This window comes from Catharus ustulatus, chromosome 4, assembly GCF_009819885.2.
Source record: "Catharus ustulatus isolate bCatUst1 chromosome 4, bCatUst1.pri.v2, whole genome shotgun sequence".
NCBI classification, from domain to species: Eukaryota; Metazoa; Chordata; class Aves; order Passeriformes; family Turdidae; genus Catharus; species Catharus ustulatus.
In genome coordinates this window covers 20,932,616-20,951,673 of record NC_046224.1, presented here as the reverse complement: position 1 = coordinate 20,951,673, position 19,058 = coordinate 20,932,616, and the positions used below count along the sequence as shown (strand labels likewise).

Below are 19,058 nucleotides of genomic sequence, written 5' to 3'. Positions count from 1 at the left end.
TTCCTGGGACTGGGGACTTAAATGGTATTTCACATTAAAAGAGGGACTGAGGCTCCTCACAAGTCACCATGGCTGCCACCCCTGGTATTAGCCTGTGCTTGGCAAGGAGGAATCTCTTCCCACCTCAGCCCAGCACCCTGAGGCCATGACATACTCTCCTGAGCGATGGCTCTTAGTCTCGAGTCAGCCTGGATGAAGTCATTGGCCCTTCGCCTGTTGAGGAAGGGATCTGTGAAGGCAAGGGGTTATTCAGAATGGCACTTTTTCAATGCCAGATTTCAACAAAAGCTAGCTTCCTCCTTTGTAACAGCCTCCCTGTCTGCCCTCCCATGTACAATGAAATCCAGGACCTTTTAATATGCTTTCTGCACACTCTCTCAGTGGCTGGTGCAGCCTGTACAGAAGTGCCCATGCTGCTCTTGTTCTGCTGTTACTCAAATCACCCAGGGGAATGCTACTGTGATTTTTGCTGCCACAGCCCCTCTGAGTGAGTGGAGCTTGGCCCAGAAGAGGTAGGTACCAAGCTACAGAGACCTCAGAAGAACTACAAGAATTGTTTCTCTGCCTCCAAGGTTAGACAGTCATTGAAAAGTCTTTGTGGCAGTTTTGGACAGAGGGGCCTGAAAGTCCTTCTGTCTGTTTAGAGAAACATCACAGTCCTGTTGCAGAGTTCAGGACTCTGTGGATGTCATTGACTTTGGCTTCCATATGTGCCTTTGTGTTTCTGACTATCTGCTTTGTGAAGTTCTTCTTCCAGGTGTCCTGATTTCTTTTAGTTTCTATTCACCTGTTCTCCAACCTCTCCAGAATATTGCTTGCTCCAAAGTGAGACTCTCCACCCTTTTCATGCTTTTCCTGTGACACTCTCTCTCCCTCCTCCAGCCAAAGTACCCCTCCTAGTCACACACCCTGCCTGCTTCCAAGGTGCTTACAGTAAGGCTCTCCTTGCTCCTGGGGGAGAATAAATTTTGTGCATAGCTCCTACAGTACCTCTTTCCATGCTCATCCAGAGTTTTTCGAGCAATGTCCTTTTCTAGTGTCAGTTAATCTGGTTTTGGTACACATAACAGAGACCCGAGTTTTCAAATTTTGTTTTCCAATTCTCATTATATTCTATGCAAGATAGTGGTATGACTTTGTGCCAAAACATGTGAAGTCTTCTTTTAACTCTCTCCCTTTTCATTCTGAAACTCCATCACTCAGTAAATTGAATTTCCCTGGGCCTAGTAGTTCCACCTATTTTATCTCTAGTAGGAGTATGAGTAAATGAACTTGGACATGTCTGTAGCACTCTTCAAATTCAATAAAAGAGTAAAGCAGTCTCTTACTGAGATACTCGTGGGACTCCATGCTCTCATGGGACTCTGTGGAAAGAAAGAATGAAACATGTATTATGACACTGTATTGTTTGGACTTAGTATTTCATATTCCACAGACCAATAGAACACACATAGACATCAGAGAAGCCAGGGTTAAGGCACATGTTTGAAAGGAAGAGAAAGGGACCAGTGGTGTGACCTAGAATTTATATGAGGAGTTTAAAGTGCTCAGGAGTTTAATACAGAGCTACCTGGTGATTTAGTCAGTGCTTTCAGATTCGTGCTTGGTCATCCAGCCTGATTCTCCAGCACAGTTCATCACATTCTGCTCCTGACACTACATGGATAGGATACCAATTTACCTTCAAAGCTTGCATGTGTTCTTAGAGAATGGATTAGCACAGTGAAATGCATGAAGCAGCATCTTAATTCCACAATATGGAACTGTGTGCCTCGTAGGAAAATGGGATGATATTACAAAAGGAAAAAGGGAAATCTTCCAATTAGCAGGGAATAATTAAGAATTAGCACTCTTATCATAGTCCAGACAACAAAGGGACAAAAAGAAGAGCAGAGTGTGAAGTGAGCTGGAACAGAGAGAGGGATTTAAGCATCCTGGACTGTGAATTCCAATGACTGGAGATAACAGCTTTGGATCAGGGCTAGGAGGATCTGACACAAGGGCAGGAAAGCAGGCAAGAGATCAAGTTAAGAGCAAACAAGACAAAAAGTTAAATAACAAACATCTGAACAGACCCATAAATGTCTGCAGCTTTGGAATTTTCATTCTACCCAGTAATAAAGGTCACCTACCATAGGAGGCAGCAGCCATCACCAAGACAGCCAGGAGGGTGAGGATGGTGAGAGTGCGCATTGTGCCAGTGCAGGGAGGAATCTCTCACTCTGCCTTTCTCACTGTGTTTTGTGTCTTCTCACTGAGGGTAGCTGGAGATCCTGGGCTGACTGCAAAATTAGCAGTGGAATGTTTATTATGAAAACAGAGCCAGGAGGAGTCCTGTGAAAGAGCCTGGGCAAGGTGACAGCTAGCTGGTACGCCCTCCTTCTTGGAGCTATTACAAAACATCCTCTATTAGCAGACTGGATTTGGTTTTGGGAAGGAAGGGGCATGCCCCCTTCCTCTCATAGTTCAGGGCTGGGGGACATAATCCAGAGGCAAACATATCACTAGCACTCCACACTCAGAAAAGCTGGCCAAGGCAAGTGGAAGGAATTTCACAGGCTGCCAGGGGCCCAAAGGCAGAGTTGTGTGTTGATCCCAACTAGCAATGTTTGTTTTTCTGATTTTTCCTCTGATCTGCTCTCCTTGCTCTCATCATACTCTGTGTGGATACAAGCAGCCCAAATTCTTCTGCCAGCTTTGCCGATAGAGACACAGAGCATGAGGCTTCAAACATTCCTGTCCCACTCAATCCCCCTCTCTCCAGCTGGCCTCTGCTGCAATGCCAGCCTGCCAGCTACCAGAGGAGAAATACAACTCTGCTGCCCCTTTTCATCTCCTACTTTATTGCTTCAGGAGTGACAAGCAGCAACCTTAAAGAATCCCTCTGCTGGCAGGATCATGATTTTGCATTGAGATGACAGCAGCACCCAGAACTCTGTCTTTGAGGCTCTCAGTGTGGTGCTGACCCTAGACTCTTCTCACAACCCAAAGGACAGCATCCTAGTGGAGTCACAGGCAAACATTTCCCTCTCTGGTCTAGCACTAGCAGTCCTTGCCTCACAGGACACCTAATACACATTGACCTAAGTCAATGTAAGGCTTTTCATCTGGGATGAATCTTCAAGGCTAGCAGTCTCAGGGAGAACTACCTTGCCTTTTAACACCTAAAAGACTTTGGATCCAATACCGTGGGCAGCAGAGATGGACAAAACATCGGGTGTTCCACTCTCCAACTCTTGGAACAGTAGAAAGCAGTGAAAGAGAAAAGGAGTTACAGAGATGGCTATCTCTGCTGGGTGAAAAGGAAAGAGCTTGCTAGAGGCAAGGTAGGGAGAGAGGGGGGTACCCACTGCCTGCCAGCCCTCCCCCAGTGGCAGTGATGGGACTGAGACCCCACACACTGCCTGGGGATGAACCTAGGGCACAGGAGCTATTCTTATGTCTCATCCAAGCTGTGACTACTGCTTGTTTTGTCTCTGTGTATATGCAGGTAGCAGGATTTCTCACTGACAGGATACAAAGTGAATGCACTCTGGGTGCAGACCATTCTCCCCAAACCACTGCACTATTGTCACTGCTGTCACCTTCAGAGGCCAATCCATGAAGCCACGCTGAAGGTAACACAGCCAAGAACTCCAAGGACATGTAGACAGAGCCTAACACTTCATCAGTGAGGAGTGGAATTAATTGGAAAAAGATTACTCTGGGCTTTGCAGTTTACCCTCTCAATGCCAAACTCACGACCCTTTCCTGAAGTCTCCTGTCTCAGGACTCCTGACCAGGGACTTCAACTTCAGACCAAAGAGAAAGAATTGCTCTTCATTCTTGTTACCCCACCCCATGTGGAGAGCATCTCAGTCTTGCACCATCAAGGCCCTCCCCATACACATCCACTTCTTGCCTGTTCAGTGTTTAGCCTGAAATGAGGAGGAAAACTTGGGAAAAAACCTTAAGTTTGCTATAGACACTAGGTCAAAGGGGAACTGAGACTTTGCTGCCACTCTGTGCCCTGCCACTCCAGTCTCTTTAAGGAAATTCTCTGCTCTGGTATCCTTTTCAGTTCTTAGAAGTTTTGGACCCATTGTTTAATGTGGATTTTAGAGGTTTCCCAAATGTCTTGTACAGTAGCTGCTAAGAAAGGAAAACATGAGGGAGAGGCTGGAGGACAGACCCCAGTGGGAAAGCAGAGGGGCACAGAGAAGAAGATGCTGGGTGTACTTCGGAATGAAATGAGGCTGCCCAGTGGTAAATTCCAACATGCTTTCCAGCCAAACCCTCTTTATTTGTCTTCACTCAGAGCAGAGCTTTCTGGTCCCTAGAAGACTCTTGCTCCCATTTCAGAGGACTCTGCTCCCAGAATGCCTGGAGCATACCCTGCCATTAACCACAGAAGAACAGCCACAAACACCACTTTAACCCAAATGTTTCATTTTTCACCACAGAGGCAATACATTTTTCAAGGGATGAATGAACATGCCAGCTACACAGCCCAACAAACCTCCTTCAGGGAATGCTTCCTCTTGCAAAAGTACTCCTTTCTACTGCCCCTGCACTCCACACTTTTCCAGCACACATGTCCCCTACTCAACAACAGTGGGCTGCCCTGGGGTAACATACTATGCAGCAGAGTGAGCCAAATCCCTCTGCTTTCTTGCAGCATCCCTTGGTTAGAAATACAGAAAGGAGCTAAATCAAATCTTCACATGCCAGGGAAATCTCTGTTGACTCACAAATAAAGGAGAGATCAGAAAAGCAGCCCTGATGTGTCTGCAGCTGGAGTGAAAAATCACAACACTATACAAGCTGTAGCAAACACTCCTAACATTTTACAGTAGTGAAGCACCAGCAAGGCAATAATAATAAGCAGCTGTCCAGGAAAAGCAAGGCAGCCCCTGCATACTCACTAAGCTGTCGCTTCCCTGCTAGTCTGCAGCTCTTGTCCCAGGGGGCAGCTCTCCTGGCGTCTTGGACCCCGTACCGAAGAAGAGGGACCTTTTATTTATTAGCACGGATCAGTGACTCCTCCCCTCTCCCACTCTTGATCCACCCCCAGGCTACCATCAGAACCACCTTCTGCCCACCGCCAGGAAGCCAGCAACATCAAAGAACTGAGCCAAAAGGGAGAGCCAGAGCACACACCAGCGGCTAGTGGGGACACAGCCACATCCAGGTTGCCTTTCTGTGCCTGGCAGCAGTGTCTGGGCAGAGCTATGACAACAAGCTCCACTCTCCTTTTTGTTGCAAGAGCCCCCCCTGCCTTTCACCCCCTCCTTTTCTGACTGTGCTCTATCTCAAGCTCCAGTGCTAGCCAGGACACCTGTTCTTCCACAGGGAACAGCAGGCCAGGAGGCTTCTCCCATCTCATTTCATGCTGCTTTTACAACTGACCGCCCCTTTTAATGTCAGGCCAGTATCAGACTGAAAATGCACATAACAAAGGTGTCAGCCCTGAAACCCCCAAAGTGGCACATGCTGCAAGGCCAAGAGTTGGCTTTATGCAAACCCAAACCCCTGAGATGCACCCTCTGCTCACATTGGGCTCACAGCAGCTCTGGGCAGCCCAGGACATGGCACTGTTCAAATGGGCTTTGGGCTTCTGGCCCAAAATGAAAACAATGGCATATCCATGGAGATAAAGAACACTGTTCACTGTTTGGACAGAGAACAGTGAGCAGCTCCTGCCCAAGGGTTTTATCTTTAGCTCCTACAGTGCTCTATGAGTTTGGGGAAGGTTCAGACTTGGCTGTGGCAATGAGGTGCCATGTTAACTTGTGTCCTTGTACAAGTACCTGTTGGTCCTCAGAGCCTGAGGACAGCAATCTTGAACTGTGCTCAAGGCAAAGGGCACACCAGGATCCACAAAGGTGATCAGGACCCACCTTTGAAAAGTAGTGTGAACAGGAGGGCATCTCTTGCCCTTGTCTACCACCCTTCAGTGTCATCGAAGTTTTCAGCCCTATGACTGCTGAGCCCTGAGAGAAATCAGGACTCAGAAGATCTGGTCACCCTCATCTTCCCAGATACTGGTAAATCATTGGCCCCAGTACCATCTGGCAAACTCTTAGTTAAGTAGAAGAAAATGGGCATTAAAACCAAAACAGCAAAATAGTAAAGAATCAGATAAATGGGGCAAAAACTTAAGCAGCTGAAAGGACAAATATAAGAAATTGCCAATTTAATTTCTCTTGGGACTAGTTTTACTTCACTTTACTTCTCTTAATGACTAGCTTTAAAAATGAATGCTTCTTGAGGAATCTTATCAATAACACAAGGCAAGAAGGCAACAGCAGTGAAAAGGAAGTCTGAGAGCAGAAGAAAAGAATGCCTTTTAAATCTTCATTAACAGGAACAGAATATGCAATAGGGCAAAGGCAAGGTCTGCCATTGGGATTAGCAGTAAGAATCCTGCTGTAAATTAAAAGCTCGTAAAGTAGAAGTAGAAGTAGAAGTAAATGGGGAACAAAGGAAGAGCTATAAACCGTCAATCATAAAGGTAAGAACAGAATACTGATTCTGAGATGTCTGCTGAGAATGTACCAGCAGACATGGGCATCTGTTGGTGCCATTGGATAAGTTACCAGGGAGACCTCAGCAGGATTCCTCTGCATGGCCCAGGTCACCCCCTTCATGGAATAATTCTGGTGGGGGAGTGCTATAGATGAGGACTAAAAAGACAATATGATTTGCGCTCTCACCCAGAATGACAGACCTTTTCACCACAGCCTGTGGGAGTTGCTAAGTCTCTCCATCCCTGCATTGACCTCAAGGTTTTTCCAGCAGGACAATGCACTAGCAGTCAGGTTTTGTTTCCAGAACCCCCCAGGGGCTGTTTCAGTCCTCATCTCTCATGATTAGGAGAAGTCCCATTTTCATCCTCTGTCTTTAAAGCCATGTCCCACATCTATGTCTCTTTTAATGAGTGCCCAGCTCATGCTAGGAAGGCTTCAGCAGAGTTGCTGAGCACTCCAGTGAGGGAATAAACCCTGATAGCTCTGCAACAGAGCAGGGTTTCCAAACTCAGGTTGCTCAGAGTATCAAGTAACTGGACTTACCAATCTGGACAGTCTTTTTCGTATTGGCTTCTGTGTTTCAGGATGTAAGTTAGTCAACCACCACATGGTCTAGGCTTACGAAGAGATTTCTCAACATGATAAACAAGTGTGTCTCAGAACAACTAGTTCTACAGCACATGAGAAAACAAGATTTTATTTTTACTTTTCCATTTACTCCTAAGTAATACCTAGGAACTGATCCAAGAAGCAAGAATAATTGAGCCACTAAGTAAGAGTGTTTGAGTATCCACAATATAATTAAAGTCAACAACCTCATGGAATAAATCGTGCTGAAAACTAGCATACTGACACTAAGCTTTAGAAGGGGAGATTTTTTTTAAACACAGAAGCTAGTCAAAAGACTATGAAATAAAAATAAACAGAACACATTTCAGACATTTAAAGAACTTGATATACATATCTGAATGTGTGTTAGCTCTGGCAGCAAACTTATTCAGCTACTCAAAATTAAAACTTAAACTAATTCAAATGCTAGTTGAACCTGGGAAAAAAAAACGTTTCAAAAGTAGATTTAAAAATTTCCAAAGATTAAAAGAAAGTGGGAGTACATAAACAGGAAAATCTAGTTTCATATCAATTAAACATTTTTTTTTCAAAATAACAGGAGTGACTAATTTCCACTTCCATGATGGAATGGGGAAAAAAGAATAATTCCATAACAAGTAAGTGGTGGGGTTTTTTCTTCAAAAATATTTAAACACATATCTTTGAAATCTGTCTTGACCTTTCCCCTGAGGAAAATTTTACCCCCAGCATTACAACTTTCTGCAAAAAGATAAGCTTCCAGTGTGAAAATACATATTGGTTCTAACAAAGTGGATCTATGTGTAGTCTTAGGACTGTTGTAAAAACCACCATCTGAAGGTCACAGATAGTCAGTTTTCTGTGGGTGGGAAGGCTCCCACACCATCTTATAGCTATTTTATTTCATGTTTCCTCCAACATTCTGGGCAGTGTAGAAGCTTCCCTTTCCATCTTACATAATAACTTCCAGTGACTTTCTCCTGCCTATGGATGTGAAGTACACCTGCATGTCCAACCTGAGGGATGTCACTCTGGGCTCTGGAACAAATGGTTGCTCAGTATCCCAGGGCTAAGGAGCAGGACTGAAAATCAGCACCATTAAAAGACTCAGATCCTTCTTCCCTGAAAAAATTCAGAGGGTGAGAGGATAATTCTTTTTCCACTTGCTCTGACTTAGAGTTTGCACCTGTCTCTACATTAATCATGACCACAAAGTGAAGTTTATAGTTGGTGAGCTGTGAGGGTTGGCTGGTTGGTTGGTTGGTAAACTGGGGATGTTTTTTAGCCATTATATTAGTGGTAGCAAAATTAAATTTCATTTAATCTACTGAAATTCAGAGATTAGTGTCCAGACACAACTTCTATGCAGCTGTGATCCTCAAAGTTACTCCCTGAAATCCATCAAGCTTCAAAACAAAGCCCAGTGTCCTAGAAAAATCTCAGTCTGGCTATGAACACAGGAGCATTTGGAGTCAGCAGTACAGCCTGATGGGAGCTCACTGCTCTCCAGTTCTCTTGTTGGAAAAAAGTGAGCCTGGCTCAAGCCTTCAACTCCAGTGCTCAGGATACTCTGTGGGATATCAGAGTTACCTCAAAGCCTGACTATCTCTGTTTGGCCAGGACTTCCCAGAACAGCTGTGTTTGGCTGGTAATAGGAAGTTCAGGAGCAGAGAAGACTAAAATTTTGCAGAAGTCAGACCAAGGTTATTCAGTTCACTGAATAAAGCAACCAAAACATTTCAGGGCTAAGAGCTAACTAATTCTGTTGCTTCCTTTGGCTTTACCCCCACCCACCCACACATGTCCACATACACTGATCAGCATATTTCTCTTGCAGTCCGGGAAGGAAGGAAGAGGCAGGATAATATTAATATTATTTGGATGTTGAAAAAATTGGCAGAGGTTCTTGTGTAGAGATTAAATAACCCATATAAGAAACTTGCATTTCTTGTACTTCAAGAATCCTGTGAAAAATGGGGCAAGCAAAATGTTCAAACTTTGTCTATATAAACAGAGCATGCTTCTGCATTTCACCCTTATGGGAAAAGGGAATAGAAACCTCTCTTCTTTTTCCACACCCATCCCCCTTGCTTCACCACATGAACACAAAAATGTCCTGACCTGAATAAATCTTTGGGATCAGATGAGATTTACCCGCCTTATTTCCTGTACAGACATGGGAAGAGATAAGAAAGCAGCTGTGGTTTCACTCTTCTCATCCATCTGGTAAATAAAAAAATAACAATAATGCACTTTTGGCTTTTTTTTAATTTTTTAAATAAAAATACTTAGCATAGCATCTTAGATGCCAAATCTGCCAGCCCTTGTGAAGTCAAGATCAGATTGAAACATTTATGTTCTGTCTGTCCTGAATGCAGGAGGCCATTGAAGTATTTACAAGCATCCCTGCAGTATTATATCAGTTTCTTTGTTCTATCTCAGTTCACTATCTAAAGGATCATAAATGTTGTCTTTAGTAAGCAAATAACTTTTTCTGTGGCACATCAAGCCCCTGGTCTTGGTCTCTGTTGTTAAAATCAGATAGAGTACAAAGGAATGTTAGGGAGTGGAGGGAAACATGCAATACACAGCTAATTGTGAAATGCTGTTTGTGGCAAGAAGAAAGACATTCTTATTTATTGAAGCATGAAATCTGATTACTCTTATCTTCTTGTGCATAACTACAGATTATATTAATGTCCCTAACATCACATGACAGTCAAATCACTTGACGTGATGACCTCCCTTAGTATTAATTTCACACTGTTTATATGCTTTTTGGATACATATTTATCATTTATTTGTATTAAACTTGGCAAATTATTATTTTTATTAAGAAATGTGTTCACATAAAGCAGGAAAGAATTTTAAAAGGAGAAGGAGAGGTAAAAGGAATTCAAGAAATGTTTGGACAGTGTTCTCAGACTTGGGGTGTGATTCCTGGGGTTTTCTCGAGTTGGATTCACTGATCCTGATGGGTCCCTTCTGACTCAGTATATTCCATGACTCTGTGATCTTTTGGATTAGTTTTTTCCTTCTTCCTAAAATGGCACTGGACTCCAAAAGCCACCACTCTGCTAGAGGTGTCTTTGTCATTAGTGGTCTCAATTTTCTTTAAATTATAAAAGAAACTATAAAATAATATAAATGGAGAGAAAATAAGAGATCTGGCTATGGAAGCACTGGGAAGAAAGGCATAAGAAGGGCTACAAGAGCAACCCATATTGATGGCAGCTGGATTAGCAGGTCATTAAGATCCCAGCATATTGACACAGATCCTCTGGATATCCAGACTGGGGGGAGAAAAAAATCACAGTTTAAAATCAGTTAAGTCCTAAAACAAGAGGCAGACTACACCTAAGACTTAATAAAAGAAAAAAATTAGATCTCTGGAGATGATAGTCCTAAGATAAAGAGCAAGACTGAGCTCTAAGATACCTAGATGAGGAGACAAAGGAGGATGAGTTCTAATGATACTCAGAGGTAGTAAAAGATGTAAAGGAGGCAAAAAGGACAACAGCTACTGCCAACTCCTGCAGGATGCAAATGATGCATCTAAAATGAGAATATGGTGGCCAAACTAAGAGAAACACCAGAGACATAAAGAGAGCTCCAGAGCCCATGAACTGAATCTTCTATGAGACTGCAAGAAAATAAAATAGTATGACCAAATGCCTTCTGGTGCCTATGAATGTGGTTATGAGAGTGTTAGCCTGAGTGAGCGAAATCAGTGTGGCTTGAAATAAAATAACTTTTCCTTTCTATAGTGTCTTGCATTGGCCTCTGTAACTTCAGTATTGCAACCAATAATCCCTACAAAATGAAGTATCAGAAGGCAGTGTAAAGACCTCCTATCATGTCCTCAGTATGAAAAACTCTTTATCCAAACCCATCTCAAGTTGTTCTGCAGCTTTGGAAGTCATCTGCTTGGTAATAAGTTTATTTCAGAGCTCTTTCCATTTGGTCTCATGTTCCTTTTAGCCAGGCACTGGGAGGAAAACCAGGACAGGTGTACAAGGAAAAGAGCAAGACTCCAATGCTACAGGCATGAGGTGACAGTTTTGGATTCAACATTCCCCCTCATTTGCTCAGAAAAGGTCACTGGAGTCTCCTCTGCTGTAATTATCTGTCCCTTTTTGTCTACATGACAAAGGATGTAATTTTAAGATTCAATACAAATGTCAAAAATCACATAAGAACACACATATGACTTACAACATGTTCCAGTCACAGAAGTTGCATTTTACTATTTTCCACAGTAGAATCTTCCTTTAAAGACTTTTGCCAACAAATACACTTTTGTCCTTCCTGGGCTTTAACTAATTCTTTTTTTTTACCCTCTGTTCCAGTAATAGGATCTGCTTGCATTACTTACTGGCACCAATTGGATTGTATTATTTGGGATTTATTTTCACTGTCTCCCACCTACAGCCATGGCTTCACTGGAAAATGTTGCTGTACATTTATCAGCAAAATACACTGCATGAGTCACACACTGGATACACAAGCAGTTACAGCCCTGTTGGCTGGCTAAGCCTAAGATTAGTGACAATGTTGTTTGCTACCATACATTTTCATACAGCAGCTATTGAATGAGAATCTCTGCTGTGCATATATTATATACCAAACATCTGTACACACCTGTAGAACACACCTTCCCCGTGTTACTTGGCCAAGCATCTGTTTGTCACTGCAGCTCTTTGAGGTAAGTGATTGTCTTTCTTGATGGTCATTTCACTGGTGAACTGGAGGAGGAGCCAACGAACCTACTGGACGATCCATTAAATAAAATAGCAATACTGCACAATAAATAAGACGTATTCACTATCTCCTAAAAAAACCCTTGTCTACTTTGAGACCTGAATGTATAACTGAAATGAACAGTAAGGCTGCAGTCAGGACAGTCATTTCATTAGAGTTGCCCAGGGATCTCATTAGGATCAAGGTCCTGTCTGTGCCAAGTGGTGTACAAGCTGCAGAGGGGAGAGAGGTGTGGTTATGTGCCTGTCCTCAGCCCTCCACAGGAGAAGAGTCTGTCTGGCAGGAGCATCTCCCTCAGCCAAGGGCGCTCTTATTGCTGCCTGGCCTTCCCAAGCCTGGGGCTTGGTGATAAATGATACACAGGCACCTCCCAAGTTCACTCTCTTTTTCAGCCCCTGGAGCTCTTCTGCATTGTCTGATCTCTCTGTGCTCTCTGTGCTATCGCTCCAACAATGATCTGTTACTGTCTCCATCCTCTAGTCCAGGCACCAGATTGCTAAACAGAAATCTCTGTCATTACCTTATCTGGAAAGATCTTGAGTAAGTAAGATCATAAGAAAATAATTTATCACACTGAGTTTGCACTTCCAGATGGTGACACCATCAGTAAAACAGCAGGAGTGCTGTGAAGGTACTGCCACTGAAGAGAGACCTGCAAGGCTCACATGACAGCGGAGAGCTTGGTTTTAGCTCCGTCTCTGTCTGACAGCAAGCACCTGAAATCTTGGATCAGCTTTTTGCCTCCTCCATGCAAAACTTAGCACTGAGACACAAAGTTTGCTGTCAGCTCCTCCTGAGAAAAACGTTCCTGATGTCTTGCTGCTGAAGCTTTTTCCTGCCTATCCCTGCCTGCCTGGTGGCTGTCCTTCATTCTGCCAAATTGTGTGAGCTGCCTGAAAAGCTGCTGGGCCCCAGGAACGTCCCTCATCCTTGTTCTTAGTGGGAGGTTTTGCTGCTTTTGTCAGTGATCTGGGGAACGGTTACCCTGGGATTTCTCAAAGTGGGTGGTGGAGCTTGGGGAGAAACAGAGGAGGATGGTGCTTGTCCAGAAACAGAGCCCCCTCCCACACATGTTGCCCATCTGTGACATCTCTGTCTGTCACAGAGAAATTCACAGATGCACACTTAGTAAATTAAACATAAATAAAACAGCGCCAAGTCTTTGGCTGATTGTCATGGCTAGAAATAGAAGCCAACTACTTCAGGAGCTTTGGGTTTGCATGCTTGATGGATTCCCGGCATAAGGACAGACATTCAGATAAACCCAGCCCAAATTGAAGTAACAATCCTGCATGAATTTCAAGAAGGTGGCACTGAAGTGAGCCAGAGCACATTGGTACCGTTGAAGGCAATGGGCAAGGAGCAAGGAGCAGCTCCAGGCAGCTCATTTTGGGGGGCTTGAGGGTCCCAGCAAGGATGTGAGGACATGTTATGAGCAAGGCTACAGTACTGCTGACATAAAAAGCTAATCATGCAGTTTTGGGACTTTCCACTTCTGCCCAACACATAGTCTCACAAAACTAGTAGCACCATAACACCTTAGACACCACTGCCCTACACTCAGGTGTGTCTGATCTGTTGAGAGTGGGTTCATGACAAGCAGGCACACAGACAACCTCATTTCCATAGGAACAGCCAAAGAAAGAATCCCACCCTATTTGTAAAATGCTGGTAAAGCAGTTTCTTAAGTTTGAAATATTATGGATACAGTTATCTTTATTGTTAAAGGAAGAAGGGTTTTATTGTCCTAAATCACAAAGCTAGACTTGCCAAGAAGGAGTCCACTGAAATACCAGAACTCAGAGACCAAACAGAAACCTTCCAACAGGGCCCCCAGGCAAAGTGCTAATCCATTTGCTTGTGTTGCTTGTCTTTCTTCATCACCACTCTGACAGAGGGTGCCTGGTGGGTTCTCTCTGTTCTCCTTTTGCATAGAATATTTATTCTTTTTAAAAGAGAGTGCCTGGGGCACAAACGATAAGGCAGGCACTCTTCCCTGCGAGCAGTATTATGCTTGAGGCAGAGCTGCCTCCAGGGCACGGGTATGGGCAAAAAGAGTAATAAAAATCATACCAGGGTCAGAGGACCTGTCACTCACACAGAGACAGGGAGCCAGCAGGGAGGAGGAGGGCGCAGTGACAGCCAGCCCTATCCTGGAGACTGAGAGGGAACTTGTGGAATGCCCTGTACTCTCAAGCCTCCATGCTGCTTGCAGATAGCAAGGCAGAAAGAAGAGACCCTGCTTTGGGATCCTGAGAACAACCTCAATGGGGTGATTCTCAGATCACCCTGCTTCTGCCTGCTGCTCTGTGGGAGCAGTGCATCTTTGCAGGTGTCTCTGTGGCAGTGAGCAATCCAGTCACAGCAGAGACACCAAAGATGTGCTGTTCCCATGCTGGAGACCTGCAAGACGGAAGCACCTGAAAGAGCCATTAACCTTGGCAGCATCCAGACTCCTGGATGACAGAACAGGTTTGTGAAAAGAAGACTGATGAACATTTAAAATTTGATATAATCATTACTACCTCAGTTATAGCATGAGAAACTGCCTTTCATTTTAACAATACCTTTCTTTCTGCTACTGTCTTGCCATGACTAAAATGTACCAAGCAAAGGCCCATTCACATTTTCTTCTCACCTGCCACTTCTTGATTATGCAGATATACCTTGTTAATATCTTGGCAAAAAAATAAATACAGTAATATTTAAATATTTTCTAATTATTCAAAATAATATTAAAATATTGACAACACAAATATATCTTCTTAATATCTGCTTAACATAATATTTTCTCTACTGCTCGTATCTCGACAGAGCAAAAAACCTGAAAGTGTTGCTACGAGATGGGGTTTGAAACTCAAGATGCCCAGGGATCCAAGAAAGCACGGCAAGTGCTTGGAGAAAGGAATGTGGCAAGGAAGCACATTCACCATCAGACCCCAAAAGAATAAAGCAATTCATCCAGGAGGAAAGGTCTCACCGGCAAGGAGTGAGAGATGGAGGGAAAACAACAATCCAGATCTGTTCAACTTCAGCTGTGCCAAAGAAACAACCAAATAAGACAGCCTTTTACTCATGGTGAAATACTGCCCTTTGAACTTAAGAAAATAGCCTTTGGGAGTCACAGAGAGAGGGAAGGTGAAGAGAAAGTGTGGCCATATGGCTTACATTCAGGAGATCTGCATGCAGAAGATCTGGGCTCTGTCTCCAGCTCTGCCTACAGGCTTCATCAACAGTCTGGGGTAAGTTACTGTCTGTCTCTTCTGCTTCTCAGCCAAAGAACAGAAAAAATTGGCCAAGGAAAATAAAGTCTTGATTGCAATGGGAAGTCATGATATATCGAGGATCAACACCCACATTGAATTCCAAGATACCAAAGAATACTCTGAGAACAACAGATTTATATTGAAAATAACACTTCTCTGTTTTAAAACACAATCTTTCAGGCATATAGCCCTCTGTAATTTAGTGGAGAAGAAAACAGATAAATGTTTTTTTCTTCTTGAGGTGATTATTCTATTTCTTCCAGCAATTAACAGCAACAGAGCAAAAAAAAGGAAAACTGCAAGTTCCCATCCTGTCTTCTGATAGCTGATTAGAATCCCAAGGACTTGATATTTGCCTGCAGTTGCCCACACAAATAATGGAGCTAGAACTGGACTGCACCTGTGTTATGTCTTCTGGCACCTACGGAGGTAATGGTGTGCTGTATTAAGCTGAACCAAGAAAGTTACAGAGAACAATACCACCAATGCCTCATCTACTAGGTGAAAGTAAGAAATAATGCTGGTGATACAGACATACAAAACACATGACATGGGTGGCATGGAATTACATTAATCCCTAACAAGATGATGAAATGTGGGCTCTGACTTAGGAAGAGAGAAAGGTGGGAGACATGAAGAATATATAATACTCATAACACGGGGACAGGGAGAAACCTGGAGTGCTCAGCCCATGTGTTTTAGGCTGGAGACTGGATGGGGCTGGCATTCCAGCCTGTATGTGGACAGGATGTGGGGTTCTCCAGGGGCTGTTGTGATCCGTGGAGGATTCAGTGGCTTGAACCCTAGTGAGTGTGTGGGGCTGAGGACACAGTGCTGTTTGCAGCTGCGATACAGAGGGCAGCTCTGCATAGCTGCTGTAGGTGAAGGCCTGGTGCAGGCAGGGATGCAGTTATCCATGGGCCTTTCCTCTAACCTGGACAAAATTGCTGCTTTACAGATCATGCAACTAGCCTGCCTGTCTGGATTTGCAGATACTTTAGCAGAGAAGGGAGAAATTCAAAAGAGAGAACAAGTATGCTTTTATTCAATGTGCATCTTGTGGTTTTACAGGTTTTTCCACTGAAAATGTTCCTCTGAAGTTTCTTTAGTGACTAAGCCAAAATGGGTCAAAGAGGTATTTGATTCACAGCCTTAGAAAAAACACTTCTCTGTTCTCTTCTCCACCATTATCAGTTCTCTGTGGTATCCACCCAGCACCTTCCCTTACTGACCCTTACCTGTTGCTGGCCACATCACTCCTCGGGCAAGTTCTCTCCTCTCAAAACAGCCTTTGACTCTTCCTTGCCCTCCACTTTCACGGTCCTGCAAACCACTGTCCCAGTTGTATCCTCCAGACAGTATTTCCTCCTCCTGTGTCACCTGTCCCCACCTCTTTGCCAGCCTATGGGCTGCCATTTGTGGTACTGAGAGGAAGCCATCCTGTGTGGAGGTGACTAAGAGTGACTAAGTCCTGTGATCTGTCCACCAGCAAGAGAAAGTTTGTTTCTAATATTTCTGCCCAGATTTGTTGGTTTAGCTTCCTTCCAGACAAACTCCTCTTGGCCCCTCAGCACAAGAGATACATGGAGTTCCTGGAGTGAGTCCAGCAGAGGGCAACAAAGATGATTAAGGGACTGGAGCATCTCTTTTATGGCTGAGGGAGCAGGGACTGTTCAGGCTCGAGAAGAGATGTGAAAGAAGACCTCATCAATGTCTATAAGCATCTGAAGGGGACGTGTCAAGAGGATGGATTCAGGCTCTTCTTGGTGGTGCCAGGCAACAGGAGAAGAGGCAATGGGCAGAAACTGAGGCACCTGAACATGAGGGAGAACTTCTTTACTGTGCAGTGACCACACTGGAACAGATTGCCGAGAGAGGTTGTGGAGTCTCCCTCACTGGAGATATTCAAGAGCCATCTGGACACAATTCTGTGCCATGTGCTCCGGGATGACCCTGTTTGAGCAGGGAGCTTGGACCAGAGAACCTCACTGTGGTACCTTCCACCTGACCCATTCTGTGATTCTGTGAACAGAGGTGTCAGACAGCCATGCTCTTCGTCCATTTATGATGAGGAGGACAGTGGTTCCTACCATATGTTGTTCTAAATCATCTCTATCTCCTCCCCATCCTGGAAACTCAGGCCCAGCTCAGTGCTGGACTTCTGTATATGAGATGGGATCTGACTTAGGCACCATAAAGTTCATCCTTTGACAGCTATTCTGGGAAACATCTGAGAGATTTTTAAATGGTTTTATTCAAAGTTGGTAGAATCCCTAGAAGAAAGGAAGAAGTTCAGCCTGTCTTGCTATGTTGGTGGTTTACCTCTGCATGCATAAAGCACCAGGGCTGCATGGCCTGGGACATGTCTCTTGCCTTTGTGCTGGCAGTCAGAGGCCTCTCAGCACTGCCCAGCCACTGCCAAGAGCAGGAGCAGTGCTGACAAGGCAGACTCACATGCTCTCACATGCAGTGCCTGCTCCTCTTCTTCAGGGTAGGTGCAAAGGTTGTTCAGTCCTTCTGCAGTCAGATTCTCTGCAGCTCAGCAGCCCGTCACAGCCAAGTCCATAACTGTGTGCAGCAGGACTGAAGTGACAAAGCTGAGGCACAAATTTTCATATGCAAAGTATTGGTTCAACCTGCAGCAGATGGAGGCTCACCTCTAAGCAACACTTTGTTGTTTAATGTCACACACAGCAGTTCAGGGGAACAAAATAAAAAAAATGTTAGTCTCCCTTGCTGAACCTCCAGATCTCTGTAATATTCTGCTTCTGCAGATATTCAAATCCTTTCTCACCAAAGATGGATATGAAATTGCATCTTCCACAGCACAACCCAGTTCCCTGTTCCCTGGGGTAAAGGCAGCAGCTTTGACATGCCTCTGCAGCCTCACTTTTCTGTTAGGCAAACTGAGCTTTCATCTTAGATATTTTGAATGTCCTTTAAGATCAGATGCTGCTACAGAGCAGGGGCTCTCATACCACAGTATGGCCACAGTGCTGAGGTGAAAGGGAACCCCTTCATCCTGCCCTCTGTCAATTTGCATCTCAAACTTCCTCCATTTGCAAACCAAACCAGCCTCCCCAGACAGCTCAAAGCATCTGGGCCACATACATCACAAGTTCGTCAGAGATGACACAATGGGGCACAAAACTCAAAAATGAAACAAATAAGAGATTGACCCATGCACATGTTTCTGCCTCTGGTTTCTACCTCAAATGCCCTATCACAGTGGCTAATCCCACCAAAGCTGCACTGCATAAGCCTTTGAGCACAGGGATGAAGGCAGACCCTGTATTCCACTGCCACCACATCTGTGCACAGGGCATCCTGTGTGCAGCACCCCGGGGCTGTCTGTGCTGTGTAAGGCCTGCAAAGTACTGCAGAATAGCTGGAGGAGGAGGAGGCTTTTCCTGTGGCTTGCTTGTGGCTCCCTAGTTTGTTGGTTAGATGCAGAGCTCTGTAAGGTGCAGAGGGAATTAAACTCCCCAGTGTACATAATGAAGCTCCTGAAAAGTTATCCCTATAATTAGCTGTGTACACACAGCTGTGAGCACAGTCACTGGGGACACTGCTTTTACTCCCAGGCTTGTTCGCAGAACCAGAGCTTCATTCATGTCCTATTTTGTTTCCCTGAAGCACTGAGAAAGAGTCACGTCGCTGTGCCCAATTTCTGCAGCTGGCCAAGACACAGACTTCAGGCACTCGTGCAGCAGGTCAGGGCCCCCACACTCTTTGGTCTGGACCACAGACAGATGTGCATGACACTGGAAACACCTACAATACAAAGACTCCTCATAGATGGCTCCCCTCTCTACCATTCTGCAGAGAAAGGAATAAACCCTTCCTAGAGAGGAACAAGCTATTTCTGTAAAAGGAGCAGTTTTCCAACTGAGGGAAAGTGAGCAGTGTTCTTGGCAGGAGACACAGCCCTGCA

The 19,058-nt window shown here is 44.5% G+C and overlaps 1 long non-coding RNA gene across 1 annotated transcript; it reads right to left on the bottom strand.

Annotated features, from left to right (window-relative positions):
* Positions 1-2,133: 2,133 nt before the first annotated feature.
* On the bottom strand, positions 2,134-4,978 carry LOC116994914. The gene is made up of 2 exons (XR_004417619.2): positions 4,905-4,978; positions 2,134-2,282 (listed from the first exon to the last, which is right to left on the bottom strand). It is a non-coding gene; the product is annotated as an uncharacterized LOC116994914 (long non-coding RNA).
* Positions 4,979-19,058: the final 14,080 nt, after the last annotated feature.